General features: G+C 42.6%; 1 pseudogene; it reads right to left on the reverse strand.

Annotated features, from left to right (window-relative positions):
- Window positions 1–4,118: 4,118 nt before the first annotated feature.
- Window positions 4,119–5,939, reverse strand: LOC141092254 (speedy protein 1-B-like; annotated as a pseudogene).
- Window positions 5,940–24,618: the final 18,679 nt, after the last annotated feature.

The raw sequence follows: 24,618 nt of genomic DNA on the forward strand, positions 1-24,618 counted from the left end.
CAATGCGGGTGGCAATGGCAATCAGCTCTTCCAAACTTGCAGGAACCTCTCTGGTGGAGAGAGCATCTTTAACATGCTCCGCCAAACCTCTCCAAAACACAGGGATGAGGGCTTTGTCAGACGACTCCAGCTCGGAAGCCAGTGTCCGAAAACGGACGGCATACTGACTAACCGAGAGAGACCTGAGTTAAAGCAAGAAGCTGAAGAGAGGTGTCGTGCGTGACCCGTGTACCGAGGAAGACCTGCGTAATAGCTGTTAAAAACTGAGCAGCAGTCCGGACCTCTGGGACACCACGCTCCCACAGTGGCGTAGCCCACTCCAACGCCTTGCCCGACGGAAGGGAAACAATAAACCCCACCTTGGCCCGCTCCGCAGGGAATCGCGCAGCCAGTAGCTTCAGCTGAATAGAGCACTGGCTGATGAAACCTCTACAGGAGGCGCCATCGCCAGAAAATTTATCGGGCAACGGGAGGCGGGTAACTGTCGGTGCGAGGGAGGACGCGGACATACGTGAAACTGCGTCTGTAATTGCCTGTACAGCAGCTTCGGTGGATTGCGCAGCTGAGAGAGCCCTCTCAAGAGTGGCCAACCGGCCCTCAAGCTGCCGAATACACTAACAGTTGCTGCTGTTCTGCCATCACTAGCCAGACCCTGGCGCTAGTATGTTAGTAACGGCAGAATGTACTAAATAAAAATATAAATATAGTGCGTTCGCCGCTCAGGGTCCACCGTGCAGTAGGTGAAATAACTGCTGCTAAGTGGTGGCAGGAGAAATATGGCGGAGGTGCGCACGGGGTTAAACTTCACCCAGGTGCGCAGAGCAATCTCTGTTGAGTCACAGAGATGCCAAACACAAGACAAATACAATAGGGCTGAGCCTATTAAAGTCACAGTGCTCAGAATAGTTGCACACACGGTATCAGATCACAGGAGCAGAGCCAAGGACAGTGGGACTGCGTCCCTCTAGACCTACCATGTGTGCGACGTCACAACTGCGGACGCTAAGGAGTGCTGCTACTGCAGCGCGGCGTGGGACACTGCCGCTACACGACAATGCTAGTACGCAAGTGCAATGTCGGACGCTAGCAACTGTGGATGATGAAGCAGAGGCGCGCTGGTACTAAACTCAATCCCTAACCACAAACGTAATATCAGAGGGTAGGGGTTTCAAATGAGTCATTCACCAGAATCATGCATCAATCCTCATTCACACAGCAGCAAGTATGACTATGCTAGCGCATGGTGGAATGGCCATGCGCGCTTTTTATTGCAGCCGGGACCTTCCGGAAGCCTCCAGATCTCCGAGCTGGACCAATGAGATCTGAAATAGGACCTGAGCACATGACTCCCGATCTCCAACGGGAGATCATCTCATGAGCATGCTCAGAAGATGGACAGAAGGACTTAGCCTCTGGAGAGATTTGCTGCAAGGCAATCTCCTCTGCAATCTCCTCTGCAGTAGATAAACAGCAGGAGACTGCAGAATGTGAGGGTCTGGTTTCCTGCAGAGCCAACGCAGGAATCTGACGCCTAACAGATCCCTTCAGAAGGACATCCTAGTTAGCGACAGGGCCTTAGAGGGGTCTCTACAAGGTCAGATATCATTGAGCCCTTTGACCCTTACATCTCTTAGATGGTGGCTGGACAAAAACAACTTATCTTCAGGGGTGCCCTGGGTAATGCAGATAACCCGCATAATAACCACAGATGCTAGCCCCTCGGGTTGGGGGGCCTATATGGGGGACATAGTGGTCCAGGGACAATGGGACTCCAAAACTGAGACCTCGTCTAACCAGAGGGAGCTGTTGGCGATTGAGCTGGCAGTTAAAAAACTCATTATGTGCCTACAGGGTTATCATGTGAGGATCCTCTCGGACAACCAGGTAGCAGTAGCCTATATCAACCACCAAGGTGGAACGCGCTCCGGGGCCCTGATGCAGATAACAGAACGTCTATTTCAAATAGCCGAGAGAAATTTTCAATCTTTAACAGCGCTCCATATCAGCGGGAAAGACAACACAAAAGCAGACATTCTAAGCCGCAGGGCGCTAAGGCAAGGATAATGGGCTTTAAACAAGGACGTTTACAATCAGATTGTCCGCAGATGGGATCAGCCGGAGGTAGACCTCTTTGCCAGCAAAGAAAACAGGAAAGTAAAAAAGTTCTGCTCTCTGAATCCCAGGGAAAATCCACTGGCAGTGGGCGCTTTCCTAATAAAATGGGATTTCTCCCTGGCATATGCCTTTCCACCATTAGCCCTCTTACCTCTGGTGGTGAGAAAGATCAGGGAAGATCAAGCAAGAGTCATACTAATTGCCCATTCTGGCCCAGGAGGACCTGGTTCGCATGGCTAAGGACCATGTCAGTATGCGATCCATGGGTACTGCCGAACCTTCCGAATCCACTCTACCAGGGGCCAGTCAACCACCCGCAAGTAATGGGGCTCCATTTTACGGCGTGGAGTTTGAGAGGACACTGTTGAGGGATAGAGGTTTTTCCTAAAATTTAATTATTACCCTTCTCAAGAGCAGGAAGCAGACTACTACAAATATCTATGCTAGAACCTGGAGGCGATTCTTGTCTATCTCAGAGTTTAATCTCAGGGATGGAATACCCACAAGACAGATTCTAGAATTCCTTCAGAGGGGTCTCGAGTTGGGTCTATCCACGAGTACCTTAAAAGTACAGATTTCAGCCTTGGGGCCCTATTTACCTGTGATATTGCCAGCAACTACTGGGTTACTAGAGTCATCAGAGCTGCTAGTAGATCCAGACCCATACACATGGATAAATGTATACCATGGGACTTAAATTTAGTCCTTACAGCTATGACAGAGAAGCCATTCAAACCTCTGGATTCGGCCTCGTTAAAGATTATATCTCTTAAGACAGCTTTTTTGGTAGCAATAACATCGGCACGTAGGATAAGTGACATACAGGAACTTTCCAGACTGCCCCCTTATACAGAGTTTTTACATGATAGAGTAATCCTAAAACCGGACCCAGCATACTTGCCCAAGGTAGCATCACACTTTCACAGGACACAAGAGATAGTTCTCCCTTCCTTCCTCACTAATCCTACCAACCCTAAGGAGGAGAAGCTTCATGCGTTAGATGTTAAAAGATGCCTACTAGAATATATATCGGCTACTGATCCTTGGAGGAAAGAGAACTCATTATTTTTATCCTTCCAAGGTCCTAAGAAAGGGTTTAGGGTATCAAAACGCACATTAGCAAAGTGGATTAGGGAGGTTATCTCTCTGGCTTATACAGCAGGCGGCAGTCCGGCTCCGCAGAACCTGAGGGCGCATTCCACTCGTGCCATGGCTTCATCTTGGGTGTAGAGATCTGGAGAGTCAATTGACCAGATATTTAAGGCGGCCACCTGGTCATCTCCTTCCACGTTTTTTAACCACTATCGGTAAGATATGGGTGCCTCCTCGGATCTCACCTTTGGGCTAAGGGTGCTGCAGGCTGTAGTTCCTCCCTAAGTTAGTTTACATCTCTAATTCTCTTGTGGTGCTGTCATGGGAGTCCGAATAAAGTATTAAGTTATGTACCGGTAACAGTATTTTTTGGAAGCCCATGACAGCACCCTTAGTTCCCTCCCTTGTTCATGTGTGGAGGTGCACTCCTTCTTCTTAGAAGTTTGTTTCATGGGCGTGCCTTAATTTGGAGTAAAGATTGTATATAGATTGTATATATATATTGTGCCACTAACCATGGTAGCCTCTCAAGGTCTGTAATCCAACTGATGTGTGGGAGAAGTGCTGCCCTTTTTGTCTGTAGGTTTCCTGTTCCTGAAGGGCGGATCCCCTTTCTCGTGGTGCTGTCATGGGCTTCCGAAAAATACCGTTACCGGTACGTAACTTAATACTTTTCCTTGTTGCAATGGTCATGTGAAATCTGCACTTCTGTCATGGGTCTGGGTTCAAACCCTTGATCCTGTACTTTTTGCTTGCCTTCTCTATCTGCTGAGCCACAGCACTTACATTTTTTCTCTGGATATTTATTGTCTGCTATCCTTGCCTTAGTCTTCTTAGCTTAAAAGGAGTTTTCATTTGTCTGCCCTATCATCTTTCAGGTGCAACTATATATACTTTTCAGACATTAGGTGCTAAAGATGCCAGCCTAGAGCTGCACCTCCAGAGTTCAGTCCAACCAATGGATCCTGAAACATGTGGATGTCATAAGTGGACACGAGAAGGTCCCGGGACCACTGTGCATTACAGAAAGAAATGGTCTCCTGCTCCGGTGAGGAACAGCTGTTGGTTCCCGTTTCAGATCCATCATTACTGATCCTGCAGCAAAGTACACAGCTGGGAAGAGTGACACCCGACCCACACGGAAACAAGTAGTCCTCGTTTCTGAGATAACTCCTTAGTGCCCCACTATGGTGGATAGGGCAATCACGGGACCAAGCCCAGTGAGTGGGATCACAAAATCTATGACTCACAACAACTCTGTAGTTCATTTTTGCCCAGAACTGAAGGTAGAATTCCCGTCAAGATTCAACAAGCGCCCATGGAAAGATTTCATGTTTATAGTTCTCACGATCTTCCTCCATGTCATTAGCCAAGTAGAGAGCAATGAAGAAGTCCATGGTGGAATATTCACTGTCGTAGAGGCCTGCACGTTTAAAATACATCAAAACCATTGCAAGATTCTTAAGCAGGCATCCATAGACAAGAACTGTCGTATAAGCTCATTTTCTAGGAGCCTGCAGAAAGCCTGGTGCTCTTGAGGTTGGAGATTGAGAGCACTCATCATCTTGGATCTGGCTACTGTGACCTCTCTCTCAGGGAATCGCATCTTATGCGCTCCAACAACCCTAGCGTGAGGATGCCCCCTCACCGTGCCTTGCTTCACCACGCTGCCGGCAGTCGCTGCGGCCCGAGGGGCAATTTGCACATGTCTCATTGTGTGAGGGAACGAGGGACAAGCTAAAGGGCTGATCTGAGCAAAGGCAGCAACCAGCAAAGGGAGGCTTTGTGACCCACCCGGCCTCCTGTAGCAGGCTTATCATATAAAGGGAAGGAAACTAAGGCATAGTGGAGGGATTTTACAGAAAGTTTATGACTACAAACTTGAAATGTAAGGCAATTCTAATGAACGACTGGTCGTACATGGCGCTGCTTCAACACACTTTTTTTCTAAGTGGAAAAAGTACTGAAGATATATGAGCAGAAGCAAATAGAGGGGCCCAAATTTGGTGAGACATGCAGCATGACTCGCCCAGTCCGGTCTGCCCCTCTTTTGTTTCTGCTCACTGGCCCCAGGGGCAGCGGTGCGTTGGGCCGGTTCATTATTCAATTGAGTGTGCGTCCGAGGATGCACGTTCATTTGAAACATATTGTATATTAAATAAATAGTTAACAGCCGCCAGGCAGTCAGGGGCCGGTGGCTGATGTTGGCACACATGTTGTCAGAGTATGACTCCAATGCCATGTGCGCCACATATGAAAAAGGAAGAGGACACAGCAGGGCTGTGGCCAGGAAAGAAAAAACTTTTAGAAAAAAATTTGCTTGAAATGAAGAGCCGCAATATGGGGAACAGATATGAGGGCCCAGAATGAGAAACTAGTGTGGTCAGGAATGAGACACATGGGTGGCCAGGAATGAGACACGTGGGGACCACGATGTGGGACATTATTACCTTAGGGGCTAATTAAAGTATATTGTTACTTCTGCAATGTATTTTTTTTGAGGATATTGCTTTCAGTGGGGGGAGGTCGGAGGTCCTGTTAATGTGGAGGGCAGCACTTTGTCACTTTTTTTCTTAACTTGGCGTAGTGTAGAAAGTGGGGAATATGCTCTGGATAACTGTTTTTCTGCAGAGATGAGTCCTGGCTGGAAGTGAAGGTGGTCTGCACTGAATGAAGAAGAAAAGCGAAGATGAATATCTTCGACTAGAGCCGTCACTGGTGAGTCAGTGTGTTACCTGTACACTGACACTATGCACTACATAGTATATACAGAGCTCCTGTGTATAATGTCACTCGTGATCACTATATTACCTGTACACTATGTTCTACATACTATACATAGCTTCTTTGTATAATGTCACTGGTGATCACTGTATTACCTGTACACTTTATAATATTTACACAGCTCCTGTGATTACTATATTAGCTGCCACTATATACAGAGCTCCTATGTATAATGTCACTAATAATTCCTGTATTATCTGTACACTATACATTATATACAGAGCTCCTGTGTATAATGTCACCAGTGATCACTATATTGCCTGTACACTATATACTATGTACAGAGCTACTGTGTATAATGTCACTGATGATTCAATATGTTACCTATACACTATATACTATGTACAGAGCTCCTGTGTATAATGGCATTTATGGTAATATTAGTATTGTGTTTTTTTAATGATCAGTATTATAGTAGCCGGTCACTATGTGGTGGTAATATGTGGTCCGCCATGGTGTGACGTATTTGTCCCTTGTATGTGGTATTACTCATAATTATAAAAAATGTATGTGACACATTCCCTTAGAGAAAAATAAATAAAAATATACCCCTTGTCGTGGAGGCAGGCTTAAAAAATCTTTTGGCCAAAACAAAAGCTGATGGCTATATACAGTGGGGGAAATAAATATTTGATAAACATTTATTTGATTCGACAATCTAAGTAAGTTTTGAGAACAGTGGTAGAATAAGACTTGATATAATATAAAGTACCTTGGCATAGACAAAATGCAAGTTAAAAAAATGCATTTTTAATTTTAACAAAAATGTCTGTACAGGATTCATCTATGGACCTTCATATTACCGTATATTAATTTGTAGCCAAGTCTTGTGTCATCTTTTGTTTTTGTCCAGCCACTTACAGTGCGGAAAATAAGTATTTAATGCACGATTTTGCAAGTTTTCCCACCTACAAAGAATGCAGACGCCTGTAATATTCATGATAGGTACACTTCGCCTGTGAGAGACAAAATCTAAGAAAAAAAATCCGGAAAATCACATTGTATGATTTTTGCATAAATAATTTATTAGCATTTTATTACATGAAGTATTTGATACAGAAGAAAAAAAGAAAGTAATATTTGGTACATAACGCTTTGTTTGCAATTACAGAGGTCAGACATTTCCTGCAGTTCTTGACCAAGTTTGCACACACTGCCGCAGGGATTTTGCCCCACTCCTCCATACAGATCTTCTCCAGATCTTCCAGGTTTCGGGGCTGTCGCTGGACAACATTGAGTTTCAGCTCCCTCCAAATATTTTGTATTGGGTTCAGGTCTGGAGACTGGCTAGGCCACATAAGGACCTTGAAATGCTTCTTACAGAGTCATCCTTTAGTTTCCCTGGGTCTGTGTTTCGGGTCATTGTCATGCTGGAAGACCCAGCCACGACCCATTTTCAATGCTCTTACTGAAGAAAGGAGGTAGGTGGCCAAAATCATGTGATACATGGCCCCATCCATCCATCCTCCTTTCAATATGGTGCAGTCATTCTGTCCCCTCTGCAGAAAAGCACCACCTAAAGTATGATGTTTTCCTCACCATGCTTCATGGTTGGGACAGTGCTCTTGGGGGTTGTGTTCATCCTTCTTCCTCTAAACACGGCGAGTGGCATTGATACCAAAAAGTTCTATTTTGATCTCATCTGACTACACAACCTTCTCCCATGTCTCCTCTGGATCATCAAGATAGTCATTGATGAACTTCAAATGGGCATGGACATGTGGTGGCATGAGCAGGGGGACCTTGCGTGCCCTGCAGGATTTTAATCCATGACGGCGTAGTGTGTTATTAACGGTAATGTTTGAGACTTTGGTCACAGCTTTCCTCAGGTCATTGACCAGATCCTCCCATGTAGTTCTGGGCTGATACCTGACCTTTCTGAGAATCAGTCTAACCCAACGAGATCTTGCATGAAGCCTCAGAATAAGGAAGATTGACAGTCACCTTGTGTTTCTTCCATTTTCTAATAATTGTGTGAACAGTTGTTGCCTTCTTACCATGTTGCTTGCCTATTGTCCTGTAGCCCAGCCCAGCTTGTGCAAGTCTACAAATTTTCCCCTGGTGTCCTTAGACAGCTCTTGGCCATGGTGGAGAGTTTGGAGTGTGATTGAGTGTGTGGACAGGTATGTTTTATATAGGTAACAAGTTCAAAGAGGTGCAATTAAAATAGGTAATAAGTATGAGTAGGAGGGTTTCTTAAAGAAAAACTAACAATTGAGAATTCTTGCTGGTTGGTAGGTGATAAAATACATATTTCATGCAATAAAATGCAAATTAATTATTTAAAAATCATACAAAGCAATTTTTGGGTTGTTATTTTTAGATTTTGTCTCTCATTTGAAGTGTACACTATTGTTCAAAAATTTGGGGTTACCCAGGAAATTTTGTGTTTTCCATGAAAACTCATACTTTTATTAATCAAATGAGATGCCAAATGAATTTAAGATCTAGTCCTGACATTGACAAGGTTCGAAAAAAAGATTTTTATTTGAAATAATTTTCTCCTTCAAACTTTGCTTTCGTCAAAGAATGCTCCCTTTGCAGCAATTCCAGCATTGCAGACCTTTGGCATTCTAGTAGTTAATTTGCTGAGGTAATCTGGAGAAATTTCACCCCATGCTTCCAGAAGCCCCTCCCACAAGTTGGTTTGGCTTGATGGGCACTTTTTGCGTACCATTCAGGCAAGATGCACCCACAACAGCTAAATGGGGTTGAGACTTGATGACTGCGCTGGCCACTCCATTACAGATAGAATACCAGCTGCCTGCTTCTTCCCTAAATAGTTCTTGCATAATTTGGAGGTGTGCTTTGGGTCATTGTCCTGTTGTAGGATGAAATTGGCTCCAATCAAGCGCTGTCCACAGGGTATGGCATGGTGTTGCAAAATGGAGTGATAGCCTTCCTTATTCAAAGTCCCATTTACCTTGTACAAATCTCCCACTTTACCAGCACCAAAGCAACCCCAGACCATCACATTACCTCCACCATGCTTGACAGATGGCGTCAGGTACTCTTCCAGCATCTTTTCAATTGTTCTGCATCTCACAAATGTTCTTCTGTGTGATCCAAACATCTCAAACTTAAACGTGGATTCGTCTGTACATAACACTTTTTTCCAATCTTCCTCTCCTCTATCAAGCGTGTGCTCTTTTGTCCATATTAATCTTTTCCTTTTATTAGCCAGTCTCAGATATGGCTTTTTCTTTGCCACTCTGCCCTGAAGGCCAGCATCCTGGAGTCGCCTCTTCACTGTAGACATTGACACTGGCGTTTTGCTTGTACTATTTAATGAAGCTGTCAGTTGAGGACCTGTGAGGCGTCGATTTCTCAAACTACAGACTCTAATGTACTTGTCTTGTTGCTCAGTTGTGCAGTGGGGCTTCCCACTTCTCTTTCTACTCTGGTTAGAGCCTGTTTGTGCTCTCCTCTGAAGGAAGTAGTACACACCGTTGTAGGAAATCTTCAGATGCTTGGTAATTTCTCGCATGGAATAGCTTTCATTTCTAAGAACAAGAATACACTGTCGAGTTTCACATGAAAGTTCTTTTTTTTCTGGCCAGTTTGAGAGTTTAATGGAACCAACAAATGTAATGCTCCAGATTCTCAACTAGCTCAAACGAAGGTCAGGTTTATAGCTTCTGTAATCAGCCAAACTATTTTAAGCTGTGCTAACATACTTGCACAAGGGTTTTCAAGGGTATTCTAACCATCCATTAGCCTTCTTACACAGTTAGCAAACACAAAGTACTATAAGAACACTGGAGTGATGGTTGCTGGAAATGGGCCTCTATACACCTATGAACATATTGCACTACAAACGAGACGTTTGCAGCTAGAATAGTCATTTACCTCATTAACAATGTATAGAGTGTATTTCTGAATCATTTAATGTTAGTTTCATTGGAAAAAATTGTGCTTTTCTTTAAAAAATAAGGAAATTTCTAAGTGACCCTAAACTTTGAATGGTAGTGTACCTACAATAAAAATTACAGATCTCTCCATTCTTTGTAGATGGGGAAAACTTGCAAAATCATCAGTGTATCAAATACTTATTTTCCCCACTGTATACAGCTGGTTAAATAAGTATTTAACACTTCACCAATTTTCTAAGTAAATATATTTCTATAGGTGCTATCGACATGAAATTCTCACCAGATATTGGTAACAACCCACCCAATTCACACAAGCAAATCAAACCAAAGATGTCCATAAAGTTATGTGTAATAATGAGAAATGACACTGGGAAAAAGCATTGAACAAGCTTACTGAAATTTTATTTATACTTTGTACAAAAGCCTTTGTTGGTGATGATACCTTTAAGATGCCTCATGTTTGGAGAAACTAGTCGCAGGCATGCTCAGGTGCAATTTTAGCTCATTCTTCAATACAAACACTTTTCAAATCCTCAAGGCTCCGTGGACTCCTTCTATTGAATGGTGAGAATTTCTTGTTAATTGTACCTTTAGAAATATATTTAATTAGAAATACATTTAATTAGAAAATTGGTGATGTGTTCAATATGTATTTCACCAGCTTTATACTGTATGTGTGTGCATTAAAGAGAATGTAATGAGTTCAGTCCCTTTTTTTTTCTCCGGTGTATGAAAAAATAAAGATAAGATAAACTTTTTAAAAAATCCAATGAAAGCACTTCCCACTTGGCTTGCTTTTCCAAATGCTGTTCTAGGTGATTGACAGGTGTCACACTATAGAAGAGACCTGTCAATCATTTTCAATGGTGTTGAGAAAAGCTGGTCAGGGGCAGCGCCAGTCTAGACTTGTCTCTCGCTATGGTCCTCGACTAGATCTTTTCAGAGTAAAACAGTTTTACATTTTCAGAGTAAAATATACCTAGGGTATGCGCACATGTTGTTTTTGCAGTGTTTTATGTGGTGGCAGGTAAAATGTTGTGTACAATAGGTGTGGTTTTTTTTTCCCCATTGATTAGATCATGCAGCAGATTTTTAAAAAATGCGTGTGTGACCGTGAGATTTTTGCATTGAATTTGTTAGTAGGATGGCCACTGGGAAAAAAAAACTCCACGTGTGAACATACCATTACATGTTGTGATGCTGGCTAGTCACTTAGCGAATTTTTCGAATTTGCCGAGATCTGCAAATTTCATAAAATTTGATTTCAAATTTAGCTCGTATAAAATTGATTCGATCTTCTGCAGTGATGGGTTATTAGTAGAGGAAAACCAACCGATCCACGTAAGACACAAGAACACTGTGTAAGGTAAGTGGAATGCATTGCTACAGTGTAACTGCCATTTATTGAGGACCTGTGTGTCATTTAAAGTCCCAAATGTTGCTCTTATTTCGTTACCGCTGCTCCCTTGAGTACTTTTTTCTTCTAAATCCACCATATGGTTCCAGTGGTATGACACTTTTTTAATACAAATTTGAATGGTGTCTACCAATGGGGTGTGATCCAGAGGATACTTTGGGGTTGTGTTTTTAGGGTGCTCTGCATTTACCCCTCTAAGCACCACATAATTGGTAAAGACCATATGAAAAATTCTAAAAAAAACAAGAAAAATTGAATATTCAGGAGAGCATCTGGCATAATATAAAAATGTACCATTTTTGACCTGGTGCCAGGTCCTCTTTAATCTATTTTTTTTTCATAAATCAATAGTGCATACGAAAATAAGAAACTTTGTATACCAGGAAAACATGTGTTGTATGTTCCTAATCTAGAAAGAGAACTAGTGCTCATAAAGCGTTTGACAGCTAAAAAACTCTTCGTAAAATTGGTTGACTAAAGGCCCCATCACACTAAGTGATATCGCTAGCAATATCACTGTAACGTCACTGGTTTTGTGATGCAGCAGCGATATCGCTATGTGTGATACTTACCTCCGACCGACTCCCCACTGGTTATCGCTGATCGTGCGAGAACGTCCTGGGCCGTTTCTCGTCGTCAGCTTCCTGCTGGGCTTCCTGTGGCGCCGATGAGTGACGCGTGGACGCGGGCGGGAGGACATCAGGATCGCCTCGTCTGACAGGTAAGTAGCGACCCCCGACCGCTGCTATGTCGCTGGTGAGATCTGCCTGTGTGGCAGCTCACTAGCGACCAGTTAGCGATGCACCAGTGATCCATATCGTTGTCGGGATCGCTGGTGCATCGCTAAGTGTAACGGTACCTTAAGTTGACAAGTGTCCTATTCCGAAGAGAAAGCGGGCGATGGCTAATGCCACAGAAGATCAGCATCAGTACAGCAAGGGAGCAGGTGAGACTCTGCACACATGGAAACAATGATTATATTCACACATATCATTGACAACTGGGTCACAGACATGTAGAAAGTATCAAGAAACTGCAAATACAGAACCTGACAAAGGATCTGAAAAATAATCTGATGGCATGACTAGAAACAAGAACAGACCTGAATAGTGATCAGACTAGTCCTGATGAAGCATAATTAGATGCAAAACAGCTGTAGCTCAGTCTGTGAGTCTTCATTCTCTATTCTATGATTTTGCAAATAATTTATTTATATAGCGCCAATATATTCTCTATCACTTTTCAATTATGTGGGGACCTGTACAGGCAACAAAAACAATATGAAGTAAGACATAGTTCACCAGTTACAGGCGGAGTGAGGACCCTGCTCAAAAGCTTACAATCTACAAGGAAAAAGGGGGGACATAATAGCTATAACATGCTTGTTATGTACTGTCTGCCATCGCTATAAATAAGGGCTTTCATATAAAGCTGAATGATCCGGTCATCAGCCATTATCTAAGTGCAGTTACCCTGTTCTAGTGTTTGCATGGAGGATGTGGAGAGAGATGAATAGGAGGGACCGGATTAACATTTAGAAAGATTGAACAAGGGAGAACTAGATTAGTGAGTCGAGGGGACAGGCCTGTCTAAAGAGATGTGTTTTTAAAGCATGCTTAAAAACATGGAGTATTGTAAAAGCTAAGGAAAAAGAAGGCGCAATAGGGTCTTATCCGGGTGGTGAATCAAATAAATGTAAGAAATCCACTCACCTGATCCAGGAGAAGTAAAGGCATAAGAACCAAATGTCAGTCTGCTGCACGCCCGAAGGTCCACTCCGTGACCGCCAATATGAATCCTTATGGATAAAGTAACTTTCTCAGACTTACTGTGCGCTGCTAGACAAAGTTCAATTCAACACTGCATGTGAAGTTTTAACTGTTTAATTCCCAACGCGTTTCAAAGTATATAATACTTCTTCTTCAGGGGATGACATAAAGTGAACGGATACAACCATCTCCAGTTATATACATACATTATTTGAAATTTGGCGCCAAGCGCACATGTTATGGTAGGACAGATGTCAAAGTTCACAAGATCTAAATTGCACAAAATATATTAATGAATCTGAACTAATTAAAATCATTAATTGTTTCAAATTATATTACAGGGAAAACAAGGTTATATTACAGAAAAAAGAAAAAGAAAAAAGAAGGAAAAAGAAGAAAGCGAACCCGTGACATCAAAAAAGGGGGAAAGGAACCAAGGTCCAAAGTCAGAACCGCTATACTAGAGGGGGACCCGTATTGAAGAAGAGGACAATTTTCATATGGGATCATAAAAACGTTTGGGTTGTTTAATAAAAATGTTGAATAAAAAGGTTGAATAAAAACATATATTAATAAAGTTAAATAAAAACATGAATATATGCATAAAAATAAAATTTAAAAATATATATGTGTGTATGTCTCAAAGTAAAAATATAAATATATCTCTATGAAAATTTCGGAAGAATCCAATAGTACCAGGTAGAAAGCTCGTACCTACGATGGGATCATCAAAAGAGAAACGTGTAGGAGCAGGATCGTTTTCCGAGTAAAGAAGAAAAGAAGAATTGTTATTGAAGAAAGAAAAAAATCTTTAGGAAAGAAAAATATATATATATATGCTCAGTGTTTATATCATTTTTAGGAGAAGGAACAAAAAGAAATTAAAACCATAATCAACATAAAAATTTGCATATTGGCGCATAATATTATGAGTAACGCTTGAATATAAAGTAAAAGAAATATAAAAAACAAACCATCAGAGAATATACTAAAAAATTATTAGGAGGGAAATATGATAATAGGAGGTCAAATTATAAAAAAAGCCTAATCAAAAGCCGATCATTTTTCTTCCCTGCACAGTCCCTTAAAAGGTATATATAAATGTGGCAGAAGAAATTGCCTATGTTGTAAAATCATTACACATCAAGCAAGAACCTTTAAATCAACCTTCACCAATGAATGTTTTCCGATCAGAAATTTCTTTAATTGTACTACAGATTTTGTTATATATATAATTGAATGTGAGTGTAATAAACAATATGTAGGGAGGACCACGCAACCACTGCACTTGAGGGTTAATTCCCATAGACACAACATCAAAATAGGTTTTCTACAGCATGGTCTCTCTAGACACTTTGCTATAAAACATGATAAGAACCAGAATGGATTTAGAATTAGTCTCATTGAGTACATTCCCATTAATCATCCGGATAGAATAGGACAATTAAATCACAAAGAGGTCTTCTGGATCTATAGGTTGAATACACTTAAACCAAATGGACTTAACGAAATCACGGAAGTTTTTTTATAATTTGACCTCCTATTATCATATTTCCCTCCTAATAATTTTTTAGTATATTCTCTGATGGTTTGTTTTTTATATTTCTTTTACTTTATATTCAAGCGTTACTCATAATATTATGCGCCAATATGCAAATTTTTATGTCGATTATGGTTTTAATTTCTTTTTGTTCCTTCTAAAAATGATATAAACACTGAGCATATATATGTATATTTTTCTTTCCTAAAGATTTATTTCTTTCTTCAATAACAATTCTTCTTTTCTTTTTTCTTTTCTTCTTTACTCGGAAAACGATCCTGCTCCTACACGTTTCTCTTTTGATGATCCCATCGTAGGTACGAGCTTTCTACCTGGTACTATTGGATTCTTCCGAAATTTTCATAGAGATATATTTATATTTTTACTTTGAGACATACACACATATATATTTTTAAATTTTATTTTTATGCATATATTCATGTTTTTATTTAACTTTATTAATATATGTTTTTATTCAACCTTTTTATTCAACATTTTTATTAAACAACCCAAACGTTTTTATGATCCCATATGAAAATTGTCCTCTTCTTCAATACGGGTCCCCCTCTAGTATAGCGGTTCTGACTTTGGACCTTGGTTCCTTTCCCCCTTTTTTGATGTCACGGGTTCGCTTTCTTCTTTTTCCTTCTTTTTTCTTTTTCTTTTTTCTGTAATATAACCTTGTTTTCCCTGTAATATAATTTGAAACAATTAATGATTTTAATTAGTTCAGATTCATTAATATATTTTGTGCAATTTAGATCTTGTGAACTTTGACATCTGTCCTACCATCACATGTGCGCTTGGCGCCAAATTTCAAATAATGTATGTATATAACTGGAGATGGTTGTATCCGTTCACTTTATGTCATCCCCTGAAGAAGTATTATATACTTTGAAACGCGTTGGGAATTAAACAGTTAAAACTTCACATGCAGTGTTGAATTGAACTTTGTCTAGCAGCGCACAGTAAGTCTGAGAAAGTTACTTTATCCATAAGGATTCATAAAAACATGGAGGTGAGATATTAGTGGGATTATTAGGGGTAGTGCTTACGAGAAGACTGGTGCAGCACGAGAGAAGTCTTGGAGACGGAGGCACAAGCTTCAGATTATGGAGAAAGTTAGTCTTAGTTCAGATGCAGAATGGAGGGCATGAGTAGGGTCATAGATAGAAATGGGGGATGACATATAGGGTGGTGCAGAACTGTGGAGAGAGAGATAAGTTTGTATTGAATTCTGTAACAGATGGGTAACCAGTGCAATGACTGGCACAAGGTGGAGGCATCAGTGAAGAGGCTGGGCAGAAATACAACCCTGGCTGCTGCCATTCACAAAAGACTGAAGTGGAGAAAGTTTGTTTAGAGATAGCCAGATCATTAAAGAATTGTGGAAGTCCAGATGAGAATGAATAAAGTGACAGTAAGTGTTTTTGTAGTTTCAAAGGTGAGAAAAGGTCAGATTCTTGAGATGTTTTTAACATGCAGGTGACATGAGTGAGTGAGCAACTGGATATAGGGAATAAAGTAAAGTTCTGTGTCAAATATGACCCCAAGACAACGAGCGTGCCCTTTAGGAATTATGGTTAAATAACCCAACATAATTGCAATATCGAGTATAGGTAGGTTAGTAGAAGGAGACACGAGAAGATCAGTTTTGGAGAAATTCAGTTTTAGATAGAGGGAGGACATGGTGTTAGAGACAGCAGACTGACAATCCCTTGCATTATGGTGTGGTTGATGTCAGGAGAAGAGGTGTGTAATTGGGTGTCATCAGCATAGAGATGATACTGGAAACCAAATCTGCTGATGCTTTATCCAATATAGAGTTAAAGGAGAGCGAGAAAAGGAGGAGGCCTAGTACTGAGCCTTGAGGAACCATGATAGTAAGGTGAAGAGGAGAGCAATAAGAGCTGGCAAAAGATATAGTGAAGGAGCGGTCAGAGAGGTAGGAGGAGAACCAAAAGAGTGTTCTTGAGTTCAATAGAGGAGGAGCTGGTGATCCACAGTGCCAATAGAAGCAGAGAGATCCAGGAGAAGCAGCAGGGAGGAGTGGCCATTGGATTTAGCTCTTAATAGGTCATTACAGACTTTATTAAGGGCAGTTTCAGTAGAGTGTGAAGAATGAAACTAGTATGTAAGGGTCAAGAAGAGAGTGATCTGAGACATAGTGGATCAGATGAGTTGACCCAAGCTTTCCAGGAGTTGAGATAAATGGAAGATTAGAGACCAGTCTGTAGTTGGCAGCACATTTATGGTCGAGGGATGGAACAGTACCAGTGTCAGTGTCCCTGCATGGTGCCTCTCCTTCCTCTCAGCAGGGATTTCAGCTTACTCACCACCCTGGTCATCTCCGGCTCCCGCTGTAGCTCCTTTGTCTTGAGACCTGCACACACCGTAAAGGTCTCCTAGCAGCATAACTGCCTTTTAAAGGGGTAGCTCGTGTACTCTTGATTGGTCCCTAGCAAATAGCTAGGAGACACTGGGTACTTAAGGGACCTTCCCCTGTTGGCAGGTGCCTGAGCAATAATTGTGTTTAGTAAGTCTGCAAGCTGCTATCCCCTTGTCAGGTTTCTGAACCTGTACCAGTTATAAATACTTGTTCCAGTCTAGTAAAAATCTGTACCTCGTGCCTGAAGCCTCTCCAGAGGTATCTGACTGCTGACCATGAAATCACTCTGATGGTACCTGAATCTAAAACTGCTCCTGCAGTACCTTAGCTTGAAACTGCACTGGAGGTACTGTAACCAGAAATTTCTTCTATGGCATTGGGACCAGTACCTGCTATTGCAACCCAGTCTCGAATGAACCAGCTCTAATATCTGTTCTGCCAGAATCTGGTCCTACCTTGGATTCAGAGTCCCTGTCTGCTGTCCTGACACTTGAGGTGAGCTGCTGCGGTACGGGGACCTGTCCTGGAGTGGTACCTGGCATCCACCTGTAACTCAAGTTTAACCAAACCATAAGAGGCTCTAGTGATCACCCAGGTGGATACTTAGTTACGCCCCGACAGGCCATCCCTTGTCTGTGGTACATTGCGTCCATAATCCACTACCATGACTTTTTTTTTAGTAAATGGGTTATGATGGTGTGTTTGAATGAAGAGGGAAAGATACTTAAAGAAAGAGAAGTTTAAATATTTTTGTTAGGTAGGTAGTGACAGTAGAGAGAGGGACTGGAGGAGGAAGTATGTGGCAATGGGGTCACTGGTGCAGGTTGTAGGGTCAGAAGAAGCAAGCAGAAGCCTGGTCATTTTTCCTTTTGTTACAGGCTTGAAGATGGAAATTTGAGCTTGAAGTCCGGAAGGGAAGGGGATCCAGGCTCTGAGGGGATTGTGCAAAAATATCCTGATTGATGTGGTTGATTTTTTTACTTTCTTATGAAACGGACAGATTGTGAGTACTGAGGTTGGTGACTAGGGACTGTACTTTAGGGCTCAAGAGGAAGTGGAAGATTTTGAAGAGTCGTTTTGGATTCTTGGCTAGTGATGTGATGGGTCTGATATAAAGTAGACTTGTTTGACGAGATGTAGAGCAGAGTTATACATTTTGAGCATTTACTTAAAGTGGCTGAAGTCTTCTGCTGTACGTGATTTTTTTCCACAGATGCTCGGCACTCCAAATTTAAAGAATGATAAATAAACCTGAGTAAGGAAAAAGGCTATTAATAAAGTGCCAAGTGCGAAGATTCCACACACCCCCAGGAATAAAAACACACATGCTTATGCATGATTTGAGAGACCCCACCCCTCTCTTGTGTGACATGCACATAAGGAGCTGTCTTGCATCACGTGCCCATACCAGAAAGCGCCTGTCTTAATCCTGCTCATTTAGATACAGTTCATATGTTCAGGTATTAAATACATTAGATAGGGACTGCTTCAATACGGGTTACCTTGACGTTGGTGAGGCAGCTTGTTATACATTTTTTTGCAAAAAAACGTATAGACTAAATACCCTGTGTTTGTTATTACCTTTTATCAGCACTTGCTGACTACTGTTATATGTCTTATTGCAAGGTATTTTTGCACATTTGTCATTCTGTGCTTTTTGTTTGTGTTACACCCCCAGGAAGAAGCACGGGCGAAACGTGCGTCGGGGTGTGGGGAAACCGCATGTCATTTCATGTCCAGCTCAATTGTGCTCTCGGCTCAGGTAATATGTATTTGCCTGTTTCCTTACTCCTTTGTTCATGGTGACTATATATTTTCTTAGAAATGAGAGGCTATGGTAGCATAGTGGCAGCTGGGTCTGCCTGTTCTTTGATTAATGTTTGATGGATATCTCTACTAACTTTTATGAATCTTGGTGGTGTTTAATATCTGAAGGATCTGGTCTCTGCAATGTGAATCTTTGGGCAATCATGGTATATTCTATACATGTGTAGATCTGGAATCTTCGCACTTGGCACTTTATTAATAGCCTTTTTCCTTATTCAGGTTTATCTATCACCCTTTAAATTTTGATATAGGATTATATATAGCTATCTAGTCCTGGTGCTAATTAATTCTTTGGAATAAAAATCATATAGTCCTGTGTTTAATATAGTTGTTGCTAACATGGTGATTAAGTATATGAATGGACATAGTATTGTGGATACTTTATAAATTTACACAAAATTTTGATATATTGTATAACAAGTATTGCATCCTTTTTAAAGCTGTTTTCCCTGCTGATGTATCAATTGGTTTGAGGCAACGTGTTTTAATTTTCATCTTTGTTTGTCTAAAATTGGGAAATGAAAAGATTTTTCTAATTTTATGAGATGAGTGACACTCTTGGTTTGTGTCACTTAAGAGTGACATGACCTTTGTGATATATAAGTTTACAGAGTGCAGCCCGCTCCTTTGATGGGATAATGGGCTTGGGTATTGTGCTTATAAATATATATTTTTTTGCAAATAACTAAAATCTCATTTAGATTATTCTTCCATATTACATCCTTCCAAACATCCACAATGGATTCCTAATACTGAAAAAGAGAAGTCTTTAGTACGTTCCGTCTCCACAGGCTGCAACCTTCAGGTGAATTGTCCGAAGCCAACGTGTAGAACCAAGCAAGAGGTACGGAGACATCTTGTGGACTAAATGCCAAATTGCAATGTAAAAATCAAGTTTATACCTACACAGCAGTGACATCCAGTGTGAATATTGGAAATTACAACTTCATAAGGGTTTATGCTTCTCAATCTCTATTACTTATATATATGTTATCAGTTCCTTATATACCACAGTGCTGTACAGAGATCGTCACCGTTCTCGTCAGCCCCGGTCCACGATCTAGCAGCACCTATGTTCTAACCAGATCACTAGTAAAATAATTGTATCTTCTCCTAAACATTTTTTTCTCTCAACATCAACTTTATACTTTCCAGTTCTGAAATAAAATAAGTACTGTGCTGTAGGCACAGTCCTCTAGTGATAATCTCCTGCTAATAAAACACTGATTTTATCAATACTTTAGGAAGAGAAACCTCATCAGTGTCTTTGTCTCTATATTATGCTGCTCAGCTTTGGTGCAAAAACCTGGTGACATATTGCCTTTAAACTGACTAAAGGAGCCCCACAGGATCACAAACTGCTGCCTCTGTAGGAAGGTAGACAACCTCTGGTTAATGCCTATTCACCGATAGTCGGGTTTTCTTCCACATACACACACATGTCAACCTCTCAGGCTGTTTGTGCACCCAGAAATGGTGCCCCCTTTTAATAAAACCTCCACATTAAGCTGCTCTTTTCATGGCCTCCACAAGGTATGATGTCCTCTCAGTGTGCTACCACGCATTAATATCAACAGACATATGATCCCCAATATGCGGTATGGAATAGTGCCGGTCATGCCCTCCATTCATATCCAGATACGCCACTGTCAACTCTATTAAATGTGAATGTATTGGGGATAACTTGCTTTTTAGGATATATAACTCAAATCCCACCAAGGACAACATCTGCAAGAGGTTTGTATGTTCTCCCCGTGTTTGCGTGGGTTTCCTCCGGATTCCCCGGTTTCCTCCCACACTCCAAAGACAAACCGATAGGGAATTTAGATTGTGAGCTCCAGTCAGGACAGTGATGATGAAAGCTGTAGAGCTCTGTCAGAATTCATGGTGCTATATAAGTGAGTAAAATAACCCTTTAAAAAAACTAACAATTACATGAAATAGTCAGACCCGTAACTGAGTCCTTGAATAACGTTCACATTCCAGACAGAGGTTTGTATAAAATACCTTGCTTTAAATGTGGAGGCTGATGACTAAGTGCTCAAAAACATAAGCAATGAAATGTAAACTATTAACTTATTCCTTGAGCCTTCGTTGGTTTCATCCATGGGTGAGTCATCTGTCTCCATTTCGGAGCTTTGCTGGCTCACTGTTAGGGGAGATCTGGCATTTTTAAAATTAGTTGACTTGTGGAAGTGGAGGAAGGGCAGTTCTTGGACAGGATTTCTTACATATAGAATTTTTAGCAGGGATAAAAAAAAATCTTAAACTCTTTAAAAGTCCGAGTCCCAACAGTGGAACACCATCGATACTACATTGCTGATAGCCAAGTTGTTTTTGTAGGAACCCCTTTTACTTACTAATAGATGACGAGGATAAAACATTCATCAGAGTGCACTGGTGGTTCCCTGGAGGCCACCCTCCGGAAAATTAGATTGGGCGCTAACATGAAAGAGTGAAAGTTAGAGGTTGCCCACAACTAGGACAACCCCTTCTTGAACTAAATGTTTGGCCCCAATAAAATTAAAAAAAATCTATACTCTCCTCCCGTACTGGCACCATTCCCTCAGTGTTGGCACTTGCTCTTGTGCAATGTTGTGACACGTGACCCCGGCACCCAATAGGCGCTGGCGGCGCTGTCCCTGCCTACTTATGATTAAACATGAAGAGGAAGCCTAGACTACAGCTGATCTCTGACTTCCTTTTCATGTTCAATTCGTACGTAGGTGAGGACAGGGACGCCAGCTCTGATTGGGTGCTGAGCTCATATATCACAAAACCGCACGTGAGCCTCGGGGAGAACGAGTGCTGACACCGCGGGAACAGTGCCGGAACTGGTGGTGAAGTTTTTTTTTAATGCTACAGGGGGGGTCAAATATTTAGTTCAAGAGGGGGTTGTCCTAGTAGTGGACAACCCCTTCAACTGGTCTCAGTTTGTTTCCTTTCATATTAACATTGGGACTAGCTAGGGGGGGGACTAGCCCATAAAACATTGTGATTTTTATGAATAACCCCACTATTTGTTTTCATTGCCTCTATATTTTTTCATTCCATGTTTTAGTTATTGAATATTTGTGATCTGGCTCACCTGCTGAGGTGGATTCTTTAAGCTGTTGGTAAAGGGGAGCAGCACGGACTAGAGGCGATGCCACAGTGGAGTGAATCTTGCTGAATGGTACGTGGACCAGCAAGGACTAGGTCAGTGGAATATGCAGTTTGGCAGACAGGCAAGGTGAGCAGGAGACACCAGAGGAAGTGAGATACTTGCTTGCGGAAAAATTCTCACACTGGTGCAACAGAGTAACAGAGTTGTTAGTGTGAACAACACCAATATTAACAGAGGAGAGTCTGCGATCAGGTATCTTTTGCAGCAGAGTTGAGAATGCAATTTCACCAGGATTGACAGGTCTAAGCTAGGATGGAATTTCAGATTGTTGAATAGCAGGCAGGTGTGTGTTAGAGAGCTGAGAGACGTGGATAATGAGGTAAATAAATGCCTATTACACGTGGTAGCTAAATGCTATGCTTTCTAAGTACTCAGAGGACAGATCGCTTTCTGAGTCAGTCTTACAAAGCTTTGGGTGATGTCAAAGTTGTTCGACAGCTTACCACAGTAACCAGGCATGAACTTGCACAAAGGGAAGCAGCCGTATGATAAGGAAACAAGTCCTGTAGTGCCTGAGCCAAGACTGGTAAGTAAGGCCGGTTTCACATTTGCGTTTCAGGGCACAGCGACGGCCTGCACATGGCCACCACTAAGCCCCACCTCTGCCGCGCCTCCGCCGGTAGCTCCGCCTCCGGGCGCATGACGCTGCATGCGTCATGCGTCCCCTATCTTTATCACTGAGGACGCAGACCGTGCGCAGTATGCGTTTTGGCAGCGCTTGCGTCCTTTTGACGGTGCGCCGACCAGCGCCAAACGCAACCTGTTGCAATTTGGTTGCGCTCGGCGCACCGTCAAAAGGACGCAGGCACCGCCAAACGCATACTGCGCACGGCCTGCGTCCTCAGTGATAAAGATAGGGGACGCATGACGCATGCAGTGTCATGCACCCGGAGGCGGAGCTACCGGCGGAGGCGCGGCAGGGGCGGGGCTTAGCGGCGGCCATGCGCAGGCCGTCGCTGCGCCCTGAAACGCAAATGTGAAACCGGCCTTACTTGGCTAATGGGCTACAACAAAATAAGTCTAATAAAGAAGCACTCCTCCTCCTCCTTGAATCAAAGTTTTTATCCTCTTAGTATATTACAGTCATCATATTATATAGCACTGTGTACTTACAATTGCTCATTTGCCTTTCTACCAAGTTAATTCTACCCAGATTTTCTCATTAACTTCTTCCTGTGAACTTTGTGTGGCTCATTACACTATATGCAGCTCTACCTCCCTGCCTCCTGTAGCCAGTTAAGTTGTTTTACCCTGGTTCACTCACATTATTCTGCTCCTGCGTAGCTAATTTGATTGCTGTTTCCGACCTCAGTTCATGTTTTTGTAGAATTTGCAGGAACGCGGGATGCAGTGACGCAGGGGAGGCAGAGCAGGGTAAACAGGTTTATTTACAGGAGAATACTCCACACAGGGAGGTAGAGGGTTAAACAAGAAATTCACAGTTTAAAGGCAAAGGGTATGGTGAAGTGGAAAAAACAAAGTTACAGACAACGGCAGTTCGTTAGCACATGCGTCAGGAATCCCTTAAACTGCAGCTCCTGTTGCAAACTCAATAACGCTGGCAACAGTGGGAGCAGTGTATTTTCCAGGTTTATGCTGTAGTCAACGGTCCATCTTCTGGCGGCAGTGGTCGGTCTCCGGTACCTTCCACTGCCCCTAGTCCATATACTGCAGTGGTTAACAAAGGCACGGGCCACAGTCCTGTATGAGCCCAGCGTGGCTCCTAAACTATCTTCACTGGAGAAGTCCGGTCACAAATGTCAGGGCAGCTATTTGCTGACGTCAGGGTGCAAGTGTCAGGGCAACTATCTGCTGACAACATCAGGGCACAAGCATCAGTCTCGTATGTGGTCTCTTGGGCAGCGCCTGTGTGGTACTCACGGTCACATAGCGTAGAGCACCCAATTCTGTGGCAGTCACTGAACACACACTGCACGTCCCGCTCTTCCTGGTTCCCGCTGTTGGCATTGGGCGACGGCGGACGCTGGTCTGCGTGGTACTGGTGTTCCCAAGATGGAGCACTTCTCTCTGTGGCTTCTGCAACACCCAGCTGGGCTCTGCTCTGTGTGCACGTCTCTGCTCTCTCTCTGCTCCACATGGCTCTGCTCTGCATGGCTCTGCTGTCTCTGGAATACTGCTGGGCACACTGCTTCCCTCAGCACAGCTGTCCCTGCCCTTCTGGTTGACTGCAGCACTGCCTGTCGCAGCGCCGGTACTCTGTGTCAGGCTGGGAAGTGGAGCGCACCGCTCACCTGACTCCGCGCTGCTTTGCCCTGGAGCCAAACTGCCTTCCTTTGCACTCTTTTTCTTTTTACTCTTCCACCCCCCTCCGACAGCAGGAAGCCCCTCCTCTCTAGAGCTTCCCCCAGGCAACAGGGGGCGGTGCGCCTCACTCAGGCTTCCCCCACGGGAACAGTGGATGCAGCCTCTCTAGTTCCAGACCCAGCATACAGGTACCCTCTGCCTCATCGACCCCCCCCCTACATTTTGACTATTTTACTCTTCCTGGTCATGACCTCTTGATATTGATTCAGCTTTTTGACCAAGCTCTGCCAGTCTGTTTCACCGGCCAGCAGCTGCTCCATGGACTCAACCCAGGGGACCTTGCGCTCGGTCAGATCCCTGTATTATGGTTAAAGGGTGAAGG

The sequence above is a fragment of the Dendrobates tinctorius genome, unplaced genomic scaffold (genome assembly GCF_039654945.1).
Source record: "Dendrobates tinctorius isolate UK_male_01 unplaced genomic scaffold, ASM3965494v1 ptg000059l, whole genome shotgun sequence".
NCBI classification, from domain to species: domain Eukaryota; kingdom Metazoa; phylum Chordata; class Amphibia; order Anura; family Dendrobatidae; genus Dendrobates; species Dendrobates tinctorius.